We start from the raw sequence: 16327 nt of genomic DNA, 5'->3' as shown, positions 1-16327 counted from the left end.
TTCCTGTTTCCGCTGTGTGTGCGCTTTGTCGGCGTTCCCTTCACCGGAGGGCGAGTCAGTTTCCTTAGATCCATTGAATGTTGAAGCCTTCGTTAGGACGTCAAGTCCCTTTAGTAGCGGATATTCCCTCCAGCTTTCTTCCCTTTCCAAAGGGAAGATTTCAGGTACACCGAACGCGGAGTTGCTTTCGCAACTCCGCCCACCGGGTGTTTCACCCGGACTCTCGGCGCCACCACCTCGCCGAACAGAGCTTCGTGTCCACGCTCTGATTCAAAAAGTACAAGAGGCATTTATTTCTTAGCCTCGCATCCATTCCCTTTTTGTTTCGCTCCCTTATAGTACTCATTCCTCTTTTGTTGGTTGTCCTCTGCCCCGCTGATACTTGTGGGGGTTCCTCCTTTGAGTAGGTATTACGCGAGAAGTACGTGGGAAGACTTGCGTGAACCACTTGGTGATAGCGAATTGCAGCTACTGAACCACGGTAACAGCGCTTTTGCGCTGCTTTTTGTTTCTACTATAATAAAACCCTTATCTATGTGTGAATATCAAAGAACGTTGTGAGGGTCAATTGTGGTTCATTGACCTATGTGACTTACCTCTAAATTAGGTGTAATATCTCCACCTGCTGCTGATGTAAACCTTATACGATTCCAGTTTCACCATATCATAGTGGGGGTAAGTGGTGAATCTTACACATACATGGGTTATAGTGAAGAGAAGTAACGTCAGTCTGAATACAGGCCTTTCTTTTGTACAGGATCCTCTTTGAAGTTGTTCTACGTATTTACTGGTCATCTGGACCTGGCAGTAGAATACTGTAGTGTTCTTACAGACTTAGCAGTAGAATGGTATGTGAGAGACGGGGTTTGAATTAAACATTGGAGGAGTCTCATGATTGCAAAACTGCATTAACCCTTCTTTCTCTGCAGTAATATTCAGCCTCACCTGTACCAGACGTGGAGCCCTTGGTATTCCTGAAGTATTCCTGCCTTCCCTTGTTTTGTTTCCCTGTTTTCCCCAGGTGTGCCCTCCGTTTCTCTAGAGTCTGATATGGACGGAGGGTCGCCGGGGAAGGCTGTGGTATTCTCTCCGGATTCCTGACGCTCCTGCGGAACTTACTGGTATTCATAACAGAACGCTAAGCCCTCGTGCTGTGTTCTGCCCGAGCGTCATGGATCTGGGAGCGGTATCCCTGGCGGATGTTGCAGGGATGATTGGGAATCTGCAGGTAGAGACACAGGCTTTAGCTAATAGAGTAGACGCAATCCAGAGACAACAAGGGGTAGCGGCAGCGGGAGGTAGTTCAGATGTTCCCACTCCTGTGATACAAGTTACCACCCCGCCCTCTATTCCTCTAGCACCACCAGAGAGGTTCTCAGGGGACGCCGCTAGGTGTGCGGCGTTTCTTAGCCAATGCCAGTTGCATTTTTCATGTAAAGCCACATGTTTTCCGTCTGACCAGTCTAGGGTGGCCTTTATGATGTCGTATCTCAGTGGGTCGGCCGCTGATTGGGCTATACCCTTAGTAGATCGTGACGATCCCCTGTTATACAGTTATATTGCTTTCAAAAGTGAATTCCGAAAGTTATTCGACAGACACACTTACACGCATTCAGCAGATACAGAGCTGTTAGCGCTGAAGCAGGGTAACCACGACTTGGTCGAGTATATCACCTCCTTCCGCAGGCTAGTGGTAGAGGCAAATTGGCCTGAAGAGAAGCGTAGTACACTTTTTTATAGGGGACTGCGGGATGAATTGTAAGACGCCCTCTCCCAAATAGTGGACCTACCCGAGTCTTGGACTGAATTGATTGACCTAGTGTTAAGATAGAACATAGATTACGGGAAAGGAGACAAGAGAAGGGAAAATTTGAACCCCGGTATACATCCATCAGAGATAAAAAGACCGAGTCCCCTAAGAGCAGTGAGGAAGGTGAGCCTATGCAGATCGGAGTGGTGAGGGGTCCCTTATCACCCGAAGAAAGACAAAGAAGGCAAGCTAATAAGCTATGTCTTTATTGTGGCAAGGCCGGACATTTCCTGCGCCTCTGTCCGATTAAGCCGACTCCGACCATGAAGTCGGGAAACTAGAATGCCCGGGGTCCTGTGAGACAAGAATCCCGGGTAGCTCTGGATGCACCGTCTCCACCTCTGAGATCGACATCACACCCACCTCTCATTTGTATGTATCCGCATATTTATCCTTCCACCAACAGGGTATTCACGTAGCAGTTATGATTGATTCTGGGGCTTCTGGAAATTACATGGATTCAGATTGGGCTAGAGAGAACTTCATACCTACCATACAAAAACCCATTACGAGCAGAGTCACCACTATAGAGGGTAGCCCCCTTGTTTCAGGGCCCATAACACATGGTACGGTAATGCTTCATATGAGTATAGATCCGGATCATCACGAAGAAATCGCTTTTGACTTAATCCGGTCCCCTCAAATTCCTGTGCTTTTGGGCCTCCCATGGTTGAAATTGCATAATCCGGTCATAGATTGGAAGAATTCTACTCTGACATTTCTGGATAATGTTGGTTCGATGTCGTTGATTGCTAATGCACAGGTGACTCATGACTTAGAGCAAGAGGAGCCTCCAACAGGGCTACCCTCCTGCTATCAAGATTTGAAGGCAGTTTTTGATCCCAAAGAAGCTGAGCTTTGTAGGAAGGTGGATATCTGACTATGGTTACCCCCAACTTGTTGCCTAGTGTCTAGCTGGTTTTTCGACTTAGTTGGCCTGAGATCCTGCCATTCACGGTCTCAGGCTGTCTGCTCTCTCTTTAAAATGGACTCCATGTACCCTAGGTACATTCCCAATTGGTAAGGATCACCTTATTGGACCCTGTACAGTGTACCCTAGGTACCCAGGGCATAGGTGTACCCTAGGCCTCCCAGGGGCTGCAGCATGTATTATGCCACCCCTGGTCTGGCCTTCCAATCAGACACAGCTGGCTGATCACTCAGCTGGGGCAAGGTCGTGTAATCACCCCTTGCTTAGATATAGTATGCCTATATCTACCCTTATATATAGACACATGTGTACCTATCAGTCACTCCTATGGCAGGCCTTAACAATCCTGGAGGCAGAGTGCTTGGTAACATGTGAGATGGTGCTCTAGCATGAGCTGAGCCTGTCTGCAGCTTTCAGAACCATGTCCTTATAGCTGTTCTATGATATAGCCTACCATATACTCTTAAAGTGCCTTATAATCTTAAACGGTTATGGTAACTATGGTTTGGCTTTATCAAAACATGTTGTGTAAGGTGTCTAACACTTTGGAATAATACCCCCATACCATTTCTGGTGATGAGGATATTATTCCTCCCTTCTAGAGGGAGAGACATGTTAAAATCCTACTTTGCTGTTTAACTCTAACCAAAGCCTCAGCATCACAAAATGGATGCTGCTGCCACAGACACAAGTCTGACCTCCTGCTGCTGGGAGTGATCCCGGCAAGGGAGGCTTGGACAATAGGTTTCCTGCTTGGGGAGGTGCTAGCACCTCCTCAGACAGACTTTAGTGTATTGGGGCAGGGAGGGCTGAAAGGAATGAGACATGCCTGGGGCACACAAGGTGTCCCATGCATAGTCCAGTTCAAACCGGTGCTGGGGCACGCCAGCCCCAGTCCTGGCGCGAAACTGGACAAAGGGAAGGGGGTGTAACCACCCCCCTCCCAGGTCCCACCCATAAGGCGTGACCTAGCAGGTAACCCAGCCCCCCAGATTAGTATAAGAGTGGTAGCTGGGCCCCAGGAGATTAGATTATCCTGAACCTGCAACTTGAACAGAAACTCTGGACCTTCGACATTCGACGAAAGAAGAAGACTGAAGAATCTCCATTGTGGCCAAGGAGTGGCCACCCTGTGCAAACAGGCACCATCAAGAGACTACCCTTTGCTTTGCTGAAGTTCTACGAGGGACCGACTGCAGAGCCCGACCAGAGCCTTGACTTCCAGACTTCTCCGACCCTGATCCACATCCACAGCCGAGCTGAGATCCGTGGAGGTGACGAGAGACGTGGGACCGGCTACCTGGGAAAAGTGGCTAGTATCTTCCAGCGCAGCTTCTGAGGCACCCTCGAAGTTGTGCACCGGGGATTGAGAAGCCCCAACCCCAAGCACCATCTGCACCGAAGATCAGCCCCCCACACTCCACGAGTCCTGCGTGGGGCCCTTCTGCATTTTCCTGCTTGCCGCGTCTGTCCGGTTGCTTGCCCGTTGGCTAGTGGCCTTTGTGACGACGCATCCAGAAATCTTCACTGCTGGTTTGGCTCCTCCAGACTGGCTCCCGCTTCCTTGCAAAAGAGAAGCACCCCAGACCTTCCTGGTCTGCACCAGAAGCAAGTCCTCCGTTCTTCGTGGGTTCCGCTTGCCAAGGCTTGGTGAGTCCTAGTTCAACTTCGACGCCACCGACAGCAAGAGCCTTTGTGGGACAGCTCGCCTCCTGGTCCTGGTCATCCTCGACGTTCCCTGGTCCTCGTGGCTGCAGCGACAAGCTTCACCTTCACCTGCAATCTTCACGACATCGCCTGGTTCCTTCCTGGTTCCACGTGGTCACTGGCTAGTGACCTTGACTCTGTCCCTTCTGCTTGCAGGTCTCCTCTCTTCTTGATCCCAGCCTTGGGATCCACCGGACACTCTTCACTGACTGCCTGTCAGCAACTTTCCTTCAGGCATCCATAGAAGTCCACGACGAAACCCGACGCAAGTTCACACCTATGCACCCGCAGCCTGTGGGCTAGGTAACTTGGGTACTTCGGTGCTCACAAGGGTAGTGACTATCCTAGGGTCTAGTTTCCGAGTCTCGACTCTCTAGCCGCTTCAGAAGTGTCCTTAAACTGTTAATTGCTAACAACTACTATTTCTATCGACTTTTACGCATTACGCGTGAGTGTTTCCACTCTGCACCTGAATCCCGTGGGCCTCCCACTTCCTAACTGTTGCTAGTGTAGTGTAGCCCCAGCGATTCCCTAGGCCTAGGCCTATCCTATTTCCGTGACAGTGGTCCTTATACCACTTACTTAGTATATGGTTTGCGTGGCCCCTAGGGCCTAACTGTATTACTTACCTGTGTGACTTAATGTATGCTTAAATAAGACTGTGTTGTACTTACCTCTAATCTCATAAAGAGTGCTGAGGGTTTGACTAGAATAAATACACTTTATTTTATATACATATCTGTTGTGGTGTCCTTTCATTTGGTATTCAAGGGATTATATATGGTATCACAGCTGGCTTCACATGCCATTCAGAGTATAGCCTAACACTGCTCTTGTCCATGCTACCACTAGGATAGCTGGTCTATAAGGTTGACTTTACAACCAATCACCATAAGGGTTGTTTGGACTGATATAAGGTGTACACTAGAACTAGTGACATCATACATCAGGCCAACTTCTCACATTGGTGAGCAGCGGTTGGGATCTGAGCTTGCTGTTGTAATACCATTGTAATCTTGAGATACTAAATTGAAAGATCACACAGATATTGTTTAGGTACATATAACATAGATTATAATACTTAAGTCCTACTGGACTTAGTGGTTGTAGGTTGAAGGGAGTAACACACCCTGACTACAACTACTAGAGAGGTTTAGTAGATACAACTAGTGTAGGTAGGTGCACACACCACACCCTCACTAGAATCATGTCCCTGAATGGAGATCACACTGATACTCCCTCAGGAGAGGAGAATCCTGGACAGATTCCCTCTAGATATGATGCATTCACTTTCCAGGAGATGAGACAACTGTGTACCTCCAGGAGATTAAAACAGGGTTCCAACCCTACCCTTAGACAGCTAGTGGAGCTTCTGGAGGCCTATGATGCTGAAAGAGCTGCCAAGTATGGTGCCATAGCTGTAGATAAGGGTCTACCCACCACAGATGAGTCAGATGGGACTTCAGATGAAGAGGTAGACAGCCAGGGCCAAGTAGGAAGACTTAGCCAGGCTAACCTAAGCTTACATGGGAGTTTGCATGGGGTCCCCCCATACAGACCCCCAAGTGGGCTTAACCAGAGAAGCAGGAGAGACAGATCCCCTTCAAGGGAATCCATCCACTCCCATGTCTGTAGCATCTCTAATGCTTCCTCTCACAGGGGAATGACTTCCCCTGAGAGAAAGGAGCATGAAGCCAGAATGAGGGAAGCTAATCTGAGGATTCAGAGGGAAGAACTTGCCCTTGCCAAGGAGAAGCTTGCTCTGGCTAGAGAGCAAAAATTGTGTGGGCCAGAACCCACTGGTGGCAGCAACATTCCTAGAGATAGGGATAGGTCTTATGACCATAGAAACCTAAGCAAGATAGTCCCCCCATATCAGAATGGGGATGACATCCACAAATGGATGACTGCTTTGGAGAGGGCCTGCAAAGTACAGCAGGTACCACAGAGTCAGTGGGCAGCTATCTTGTGGCTCTCCTTTTCTGACAAAGGTAGAGACAAGCTCCTCACAGTCAGCGATGCAGATGCTAACAATTACAAAGTCCTGAAGAGTGCTCTGATAGATGGGTTTGGCTTAACCACTGAGCAATATAGGTTGTTGTTCAGAGACACCCAGAAGACACAGACACAGGACTGGTCTGATTTTGTGGATTGTGCCACTAAGGCTTTGGAAGGTTGGTTAACTGGCAGCAAGGTGCAGGACTATACAGGATTGTACAACTTGATTATGAGGGAGCAGATCCTTAGTAATTGTCAGAACCAGCTTCTCCATCAACACCTGGTAGACTCAGATTTGACCTCTCCCCAAGAATTGGGAAAGAGGGCAGATAAATGGGTCAGAACAGGATTAGGACTAAAAATCAGGGTGGTGACCAAAAGAAAGATACCACCAAGCCTCAAGAGAAGGGTGGGGACAAAACAAAAGAGAAATCTTCCTCAGGGCCCCAAAACTCCACACAGGGTGGTGGGTCCCAAGCTCCCTCCTCTACCACAGTTAAAAAGCCTTACTGCCATGAGTGTAAAACTCCTGGGCATTGGAAAACTGACAGCAGTTGCCCAAAGGCTAAGAACAAAACTGTTCCTTCAACTACTCCTGTCACACCACCTATTACTGTCAGCAGTAATCCCCCAGGTGGTGGGAGTGCCCCCAAAAATTTGGTTGGGTTTTCTTGGGGAACACAGGGGGACCCTGGCTTGGCCAATTCCCCTACAGCAGCTACTCTTGTCTGTGATGGTGGCATGGGGTTTGCCAACTTCACTGCCTGTCCCAACACTTTGGGTAGGTACAGACAGGAGCCCTACACCAATGGTAGAAAAGCTGAGGCCTACAGAGACACTGGAGCTAGCATCACTATGGTGGCCCATAGGCTAGTTCCCTCTGAGCAGCTTTTGCCTGGTTTCTCATACCAGGTAACTAACATTGATGGCAAACAGAACAGTCATCCCATGGCAGAGGTATGTCTCAGCTGGGGAGGTGTCACTGGCCTTAAAAGGGTGGCAGTGTCTCCAACCTTGCCTGTGGACTGCTTACTGGGGAATGACTTAGAACTCTCAGCTTGGGCTGGAGTTGAACAAGACACCCATTCTAAAATGGTAGGCCTTTCACAAAAGGGTAGTGGGGTTGTGCCAGCCACAACCCCTGTCCAAGTAGATTTCCTCCCTGAAAAGGTTGGAAGGGCAGTGGTAGCCACAGCCCAGGCAAAGACAGACTTCCCTGTAGAGATTGGCAGAGCTGTGACAGTCACAGCTCAAACCCAAACTGAGTGCCTCCCTGAAAAGGTTGGCAAGGCTGTAATGGTCTCAGCCCATACTCAGACTGACCTAGGTGCAGTGAAGCCTGAAACTATGGATCACTCCACACAAACAGAGAGTAGTGGGGAGGAAGAAAAGTCTCCCTCTCCCCAGACATTAGGCAAAGGTCAGCCCACTCAGGGATCTGACCTCACCCCTTGTGAAGGAACTGCCCCAGAGGTAGCCAGGCCTGGCCTGGCCGAGCCTCTGATGTCAGTGGCCCCTTCCAAGGTGGGACCCAGTCTGGTGCAGGTAGCCTGCCTCTCTCTACCCTGCCTCAGTCAGCCCAGGGCTGCAGAGGTCAGGGAGGCCAGTGGACCCCAAGAGGGCCCCTGTCCACAAGAACCCCCCCATCAAAAGAATGAGGATTGCCTGGTTAGTAGCCCTAGCCAGGTGATGGTTAAAAACATTCTTGAGGGATCTCCTTTACAGGTAGTTAGGGACCTCCCCTAGAGGGATTCTGTTGGGCACAGGCAAACATGGGACCTTAGGGCCCCAAACCTGACCTGTCCCTCCAGTAAGCACACAAAAGGGACCCAGCCTCCAGCTTTAGGTAGCCAGAGGCTGACCCTGAGAGCACAGTGCAACTCAGTGAAAGAAAGAAAGGCATCCATGGTGGGGGATTATTGGAGGAAGCTGAGGCCTCACTTTGAGGACACTCACTTCAGTACTCCATCTCCACACCAGCCTTTTACTTTGCAAAGACACACCAAAGGTAGAGATTCCCTATGGTGGAGACCCTATGATACCTTTAGGGTGAGGGATTGCTTAGTGGACCATGAGACAGGGGGTAACCATGCCAGTGCTGGTTCTTCCTTATATGGCCACTTAGGCAATAGAGGCTTACCTTGTCAAGGCCAGCCTTATCTCCTTTCGTTTGAGGGGGGGGGTTGTGTAGGAAGGTGGATATCTGACTATGGTTACCCCCAACTTTTTGCCTAGTGTCTAGCTGGTTTTTCGACTTAGTTGGCCTGAGATCCTGCCATTCAGGGTCTCAGGCTGTCTGCTCTCTCTTTAAAATGGACTCCATGTACCCTAGGTACATTCCCAATTGGTAAGGATCACCTTATTGGACCCTGTACAGTGTACCCTAGGTACCCAGGGCATAGGTGTACCCTAGGCCTCCCAGGGGCTGCAGCATGTATTATGCCACCCCTGGTCTGGCCTTCCAATCAGACACAGCTGGCTGATCACTCAGCTGGGGCAAGGTCGTGTAATCACCCCTTGCTTAGATATAGTATGCCTATATCTACCCTTATATATAGACACATGTGTACCTATCAGTCACTCCTATGGCAGGCCTTAATAATCCTGGAGGCAGAGTGCTTGGTAACATGTGAGATGGTGCTCTAGCATGAGCTGAGCCTGTCTGCAGCTTTCAGAACCATGTCCTTATAGCTGTTCTATGATATAGCCTACCATATACTCTTAAAGTGCCTTATAATCTTAAACGGTTATTGTAACTATGGTTTGGCTTTATCAAAACATGTCGTGTAAGGTGTCTAACACTTTGGAATAATACCCCCATACCATTTCTGGTGATGAGGATATTATTCCTCCCTTCTAGAGGGAGAGACATGTTAAAATCCTACTTTGCTGTTTAACTATAACCAAAGCCTCAGCATCACAAAATGGATGCTGCTGCCACAGACACAAGTCTGACCTCCTGCTGCTGGGAGAGATCCCGGCAAGGGAGGCTTGGACAATAGGTTTCCTGCTTGGGGAGGTGCTAGCACCTCCCCAGACAGACTTTAGTGTATTGGGGCAGGGAGGGCTGAAAGGAATGAGACATGCCTGGGGCACACAAGGTGTCCCATGCATAGTCCAGTTCAAACCGGTGCTGGGGCACGCCAGCCCCAGTCCTGGCGCGAAACTGGACAAAGGGAAGGGGGTGTAACCACCCCCCTCCCAGGTCCCACCCATAAGGCGTGACCTAGCAGGTAACCCAGCCCCCCAGATTAGTATAAGAGTGGTAGCTGGGCCCCAGGAGATTAGATTATCCTGAACCTGCAACTTGAACAGAAACTCTGGACCTTCGACATTCGACGAAAGAAGAAGACTGAAGAATCTCCCTTGTGGCCAAGGAGTGGCCACCCTGTGCAAACCATCAAGAGACTACCCTTTGCTTTGCTGAAGTTCTACGAGGGACCGACTGCAGAGCCCGACCAGAGCCTTGACTTCCAGACTTCTCCAACCCTGATCCACATCCACAGCCGAGCTGAGATCCGTGGAGGCGACGAGAGACGTGGGACCGGCTACCTGGGAAAAGTGGCTAGTATCTTCCAGCGCAGCTTCTGAGGCACCCTCGAAGTTGTGCACCGGGGATTGAGAAGCCCCAACCCCAAGCACCATCTGCACCGAAGATCAGCCCCCCACACTCCACGAGTCCTGCGTGGGGCCCTTCTGCATTTTCCTGCTTGCCGCGTCTGTCCGGTTGCTTGCCCGTTGGCTAGTGGCCTTTGTGACGACGCATCCAGAAATCTTCACTGCTGGTTTGGCTCCTCCAGACTGGCTCCCGCTTCCTTGCAAAAGAGAAGCACCCCAGACCTTCCTGGTCTGCACCAGAAGCAAGTCCTCCGTTCTTCGTGGGTTCCGCTTGCCAAGGCTTGGTGAGTCCTAGTTCAACTTCGATGCCGCCGACAGCAAGAGCCTTTGTGGGACAGCTCGCCTCCTGGTCCTGGTCGTCCTCGACGTTTCCTGGTCCTCGTGGCTGCAGCGACAAGCTTCACCTTCACCTGCAATCTTCACGACATCGCCTGGTTCCTTCCTGGTTCCACGTGGTCACTGGCTAGTGACCTTGACTCTGTCCCTTCTGCTTGCAGGTTTCCTCTCTTCTTGATCCCAGCCTTGGGATCCACCGGACACTCTTCACTGACTGCCTGTCAGCAACTTTCCTTCAGGCATCCATAGAAGTCCACGACGAAACCCGACGCAAGTTCACACCTATGCACCCGCAGCCTGTGGGCCAGGTAACTTGGGTACTTCGGTGCTCACAAGGGTAGTAACTATCCTAGGGTCTAGTTTCCGAGTCTCGACTCTCTAGCTGCTTCAGAAGTGTCCTTAAACTGTTAATTGCTAACAACTACTATTTCTATCGACTTTTACGCATTACGCGTGAGTGTTTCCACTCTGCACCTGAATCCCGTGGGCCTCCCACTTCCTAACTGTTGCTAGTGTAGTGTAGCCCCAGCGATTCCCTAGGCCTAGGCCTATCCTATTTCCGTGACAGTGGTCCTTATACCACTTACTTAGTATATGGTTTGCGTGGCCCCTAGGGCCTAACTGGATTACTTACCTGTGTGACTTAATGTATGCTTAAAGAAGACTGTGTTGTACTTACCTCTAATCTCATAAAGAGTGCTGAGGGTTTGACTAGAATAAATACACTTTATTTTATATATATATCTGTTGTGGTGTCCTTTCATTTGGTATTCAAGGGATTATATATGGTATCACAGCTGGTTTCACATGCCATTCAGAGTTTAGCCTAAGACTGCTCTTGTCCATGCTACCACTAGGATAGCTGGTCTATAAGGTTGACTTTACAACCAATCACCATAAGGGTTGTTTGGACTGATATAAGGTGTACACTAGAACTAGTGACATCATACATCAGGCCAACTTCTCACAAGGTTCTTCCCCCGCATAGGGTGTATGACTGTCGTATAGATTTAGAGATAGGAGCCAGAATCCCTTGTAGCCGGGTCTATGCGTTGACAGAAAAGGAGAATTTGTACTTGAGGGAGTACCTGGACATGATGTTGGACAAAGGTTTCATCCGTCCTTCACGCTCTCCTGCCTCCTCTGCGTTGTTTTTCATACCTAAGCGTGAGGGGGGTCTTCGCTGTTCTATAGACTACCGAAAACTCAACCTTGTTACCATTAAAAACCGGTACCCTTTACCCCTCATAGCCTCCCTCCTTGACAGAGTACGCGGAGCCCAGTACTTTACGAAGTTGGACTTGCGGGGCGCTTACCATCTGGTACGTGTCAGGGAGGGAGACGAATGGAAGACAGCTTTTTGTACCAAGTATGGATTGTTCGAGTACCTTGTAATGCCCTTTGGGCTTTGTAATGCTCCTGCGGCATTTCAATTTTTCATCAACGAGGTGCTCAGAGACATGCTGGACGAGTTTGTGATCGCCTATATTGATGATCTTCTAATCTTCTCCCCTTCTATGGCTGATCATACCCGCCATGTAGTAGAGAGGGCTGCGTTGCAATATTAGTTCGCTCTCCCATCCTTGTTTGAAATATTGCCTGAAAGTGTTGTTTTTATAGCGGCGACGTTTAAATTGCGACTGCATGCTTTTTTTAAATTGCTTTTGTATTGTTTTAAATACTGGAATCACAGTTGGGTTTTTAATTCAGTGACTGCACTTTTCCTAGAAGCGCGCTTGTGTTGTTCCTAAAAGCAGAATTATAGTTGGTGATCTGCCGCCGAACGCATTTATGCACACAGCATAACTTTGCACACTGAATACCACTCACTGACTGTATTGTGGCTGCCGATTGTTCCTTCTGCTATCTTGACGCTCGACCCAAGCGGACCCGGCTAGGCGGGTCCGCATCGCACCTGGGCTTGACGCGTTAGTTAGGGTGGGCGGGGCCAATACATTCAAAAGTGGCGCTGAGACGACCGCGCAGCGGTAGTAGAGAGGGCTGCGTTGCAATATTAGTTCGCTCTCCCATCCTTGTTTGAAATATTTCCTGAAAGTGTTGTTTTTATAGCGGCGACGTTTAAATTGCGACTGCATGCTTTTTTAAAATTGCTTTTGTATTGTTTTAAATACTGGAATCACAGTTGGGTTTTTAATTCAGTGACTGCACTTTTCCTATAAGCGCGCTTGCGTTGTTCCTAAAAGCAGAATTATAGTTGGTGATCTGCCGCCGAACGCATTTTTGCACACAGCATAACTTTGCACACTGTATACCACTCACTGACTGTATTGTGGCTGCCGATTGTTCCTTCTGCTATCTTGACGCTCGACCCAAGCGGACCCGGCTAGGCGGGTCCGCATCGCACCTGGGCTTGACGCGTTAGTTAGGGTGGGCGGGGCCAATACATTCAAAAGTGGCGCTGAGACGACCGCGCAGCGGGCGCGCCAAAGGCGCGCCAAAGGCAAGCCCGTCTGCGCCCGTCTGCGCCCGGTCAGCGCCCAGCGCCGAAACCCCTGCCCCCGCTCATATTCACCTTTACAGTAGAGGCGAGCTGTTGGCGCTGGATACTGTACCATGCAGGTCCCATGATTGGGACCCATGTGGGGAATCCTTAGAGCCTGGACCCTGCACTAGATGTGACTTCCAGAAGGAGGGGCAGCATATAGGGGTGGGAATGAAGTGTGCGAGGAACAGCCAGCACATAGCAGTGGCAGTGAGTAAGCACCCAGAGGACGAGCACATTACAACAAGAGCTAGAACATCGCAAACACTTAGCTGCATCCTGGTAAACGTACGCTCTCTGCATAAACACAGCTATCAAATCTACGACTTGATCGAACGCAGTGCGCCTGACATACTCTTTTTAACCGAAACCTGGACGGATAGTTCATCAGGTCCAGACTGGAACTCTGCCTTGCCTACAGGATATGTGGTTACCTCCCAGGATAGAATAGGCAAAAGAGGGGGAGGGATAGCTATTGCATATGCAACACATCTAAAAATTCGTACGGAGACACACCTAGATCTTCCCGCAGAAGCTTTCTTCTTCACTATCTATGTTGGCAACTCTTATAAGTGTCAAGGAGTATTAGTCTATCGTACACCTGGGCCCAAGACTATTTTTCCAGAAAAGCTCATGCAACTCTTAGAATCTCGGATAGACTACCATCCGTTTATGATTCTAGGTGACTTTAACTATCATCTAGAGCTTACGGATCAGCCAGATGTGGCCGTGCTAATTGAAAATCTAGCAGCATTAGATTTTAATCAGGTAGTTAAGAGCCCGACGCATAGTTTGGGCCATACCTTAGACGGTATCTTCACTAACAATATGAATCTGGAAATAGTGAATACTATGATTCTCCCCTGGTCTGACCATAGGGCTGTTTTATTCAACATTGCAACCGGAGCACCAGTGTGCGCCCAGGGCCCTAGGCCAGGTAAGCAGAAGATTAGACCATGGTCTCAGGTGACCACTGACAATCTCTGCTCTGCTCTGGAAGGTTTGCATCTTACTCATAGCTCAGACTCTTCGGAGGCTGCTTTGCTCTTCAAGGGTTGGCTGGCGGCGGCGGTGGACAAAGTAGCACCTGAGAAGCTGCTGGGTTCCAGAAGAACTCAACCATCTGCACCATGGTATAACAAGGAGCTTAAGGCACAGAAGAGCATTTGCAGAAGGGCAGAGCGCAGGTGGAGAAGGGACTATAGTGCGGAGGGCAAAGAGCAGTATAATTGCGCTCTCACAACCTATAGGGCAGCAATAATTGCAGCTAAAAGCGCTTTTCTTGCCACTAAGATCAGGGAAGCCGGTAATTCAGCAAAGGAGCTTTTTAAGACCATAACGGTTCTTTCTAAGCCTCCTCAAGACAGCACACATCGGCCTGACCTAGCAACATGCCAAAAATTAGCTCTGTACTTTCAGGAGAAAGTTCAGATCATCCATAGCGACTTTATGAGCTCTTCTACCAATGTGGACTGCGGCGACCAGCAGCAGGTAGCTAATCTCAAGGACGACACGGGCTTTAGTAATTTCGCTCCCATTTCTGTGGAGGAAACGTGTAGGTTGATTACCATAACGAAATCAGGATCACCTCTCGACCCGTGCCCCCCAGCAGTATTTCATCGTGCGGCTGAGGTTATCGCTGGAGAGCTGTCCCCGCTGATTAATCAAGTAATCGCGTCTGGTAGTTATCCTTCAAGTTGGAAGAGGGCAATAATTAGACCATTGCTAAAAAAAACTACTTTGGATCCGCACATCTTGAAGAACTACCGTCCGATTGCTGCACTCCCTTTGGCGGCAAAGGTCATGGAGAGGGAGTTAAACCGGGCCTTAACAGAATATCTGGTTTCCCATGAGCTGCTCGACCCTTCTCAGCACGGTTTTCGCGCTCAGCATTCCACGGAGTCAGCACTCCTGGTGGCAGCGGAGAAAATTCGTAGCGTCGTGGATGGGGGAGGTAGGGCAGTGCTGGTGATGTTAGATCTGTCTGCGGCCTTCAACACTGTTAACCACATGGTGTTGAAGCGCAGACTTCAGAACATTGGTGTGCAGGGAACCGCTCTGTCGCTCCTCTCTTCTTTTCTCGAAGGTAGGGAACAGAGTCTGCTATGGGATGGCCTACAGTCTAGAACTTTCCAGCTAGCCTGTGGGGTACCGCAGGGTTCTGCCTTATCACCAACACTTTTCAACATCTACGTAGCCCCCCTGGCCAAGCTCATCAGGAAATATGGTTTTACCATTATCTCCTATGCTGACGATTCCCAGCTCATAGTCTCGACCATGGATCATTCTGAACAGGTGGCTCTTAAACTCCATAGCTGCCTGTCTGAGATTATGAGCTGGATGCGGGAGAGTTTCCTGAAAATTAATACAGAGAAGACCGAGATCATTGAGTTTGGCCACGGCAGCCCGGTGTGGAATGGATCTTGGTGGCCGGTGGAGGCGGGGGAATGTCCTAGTCCCGTCTATAAAGTCAGGAATCTGGGTATGCTCTTTGACAATCAACTCAATTTCTCAGCACATGTCAGCAATCTTGCTTCAGCATGTTCCTTTTTAATAAGGACGTTGCGGAAGACTCTTCCTCTCATCGAATTTGACCTTCGCAAGATGGTGGTGGTGGCACTTGTACTTTCGAGACTTGACTACTGCAACGCCTTGCTGCTAGGCATAGATAAGACCCAGATGAAGAGGTTGCAGACTCTGCAAAATGCTGCTGCCAGACTCCTGATTGCTGTACCCAGAGACCACTCTATCTCTGGCGGCATCAAAACATTACACTGGCTCCCGATCCAGCAGCGCATAGAATTTAAGGCAATATGTTTAGTGCACAAGGCTATATTTGGAGGAGGAGCCAAGGACGTTCAGAAGCTTTTCGTTCCATATGTGCCCAGCCGGGTTTTAAGGTCTACCACACAAAGCCTCATCAAGATAAATCGGATACGTAAAGTCAGATGGGGTGGCAGAGCCTTCTCTTTCCGGGCTGCTAGTCTTTGGAACAGGCTTCCTCATTCTATGAAATCATTAGGCAATCATTTGGACTTCAGGAAACAGTTAAAAACATGGCTTTTTGACGAGACTCGCGGATGAAGACATCCTTTCTCTCTCTCTCTCTACCAGCGCCAAGACGCTCCGGCATACTTATGCGCTCTATAAATGACCATCTTATCTTATCTTATGTCCGTAGAGTGTTAGAACGCCTTAGTGACAATCACTTATATTGTAAACTGGATAAGTGTACCTTTCATGCCCAGGAAGTTCCCTTTTTAGTGTTTGTAGTGTCTCCCTGGGGTCTCGCTATGGACCCCATCAAGATCTCCGCTGTTCTTTCCTGGCCGGCTCCTGTGACTGTGAAAGGCTTGCAAAGTTTTTTGGGGTTTGCCAATTTTTATAGGCGTTTTATACGCGGCTTTTCGGATTTGGCCAGTCC

This window comes from Triturus cristatus, chromosome 3_2, assembly GCF_964204655.1.
Source record: "Triturus cristatus chromosome 3_2, aTriCri1.1, whole genome shotgun sequence".
Lineage (NCBI taxonomy): Eukaryota > Metazoa > Chordata > Amphibia > Caudata > Salamandridae > Triturus > Triturus cristatus.
The sequence above is the reverse complement of the archived record's forward strand: the minus strand, read 5'-3'. Positions refer to the sequence as shown.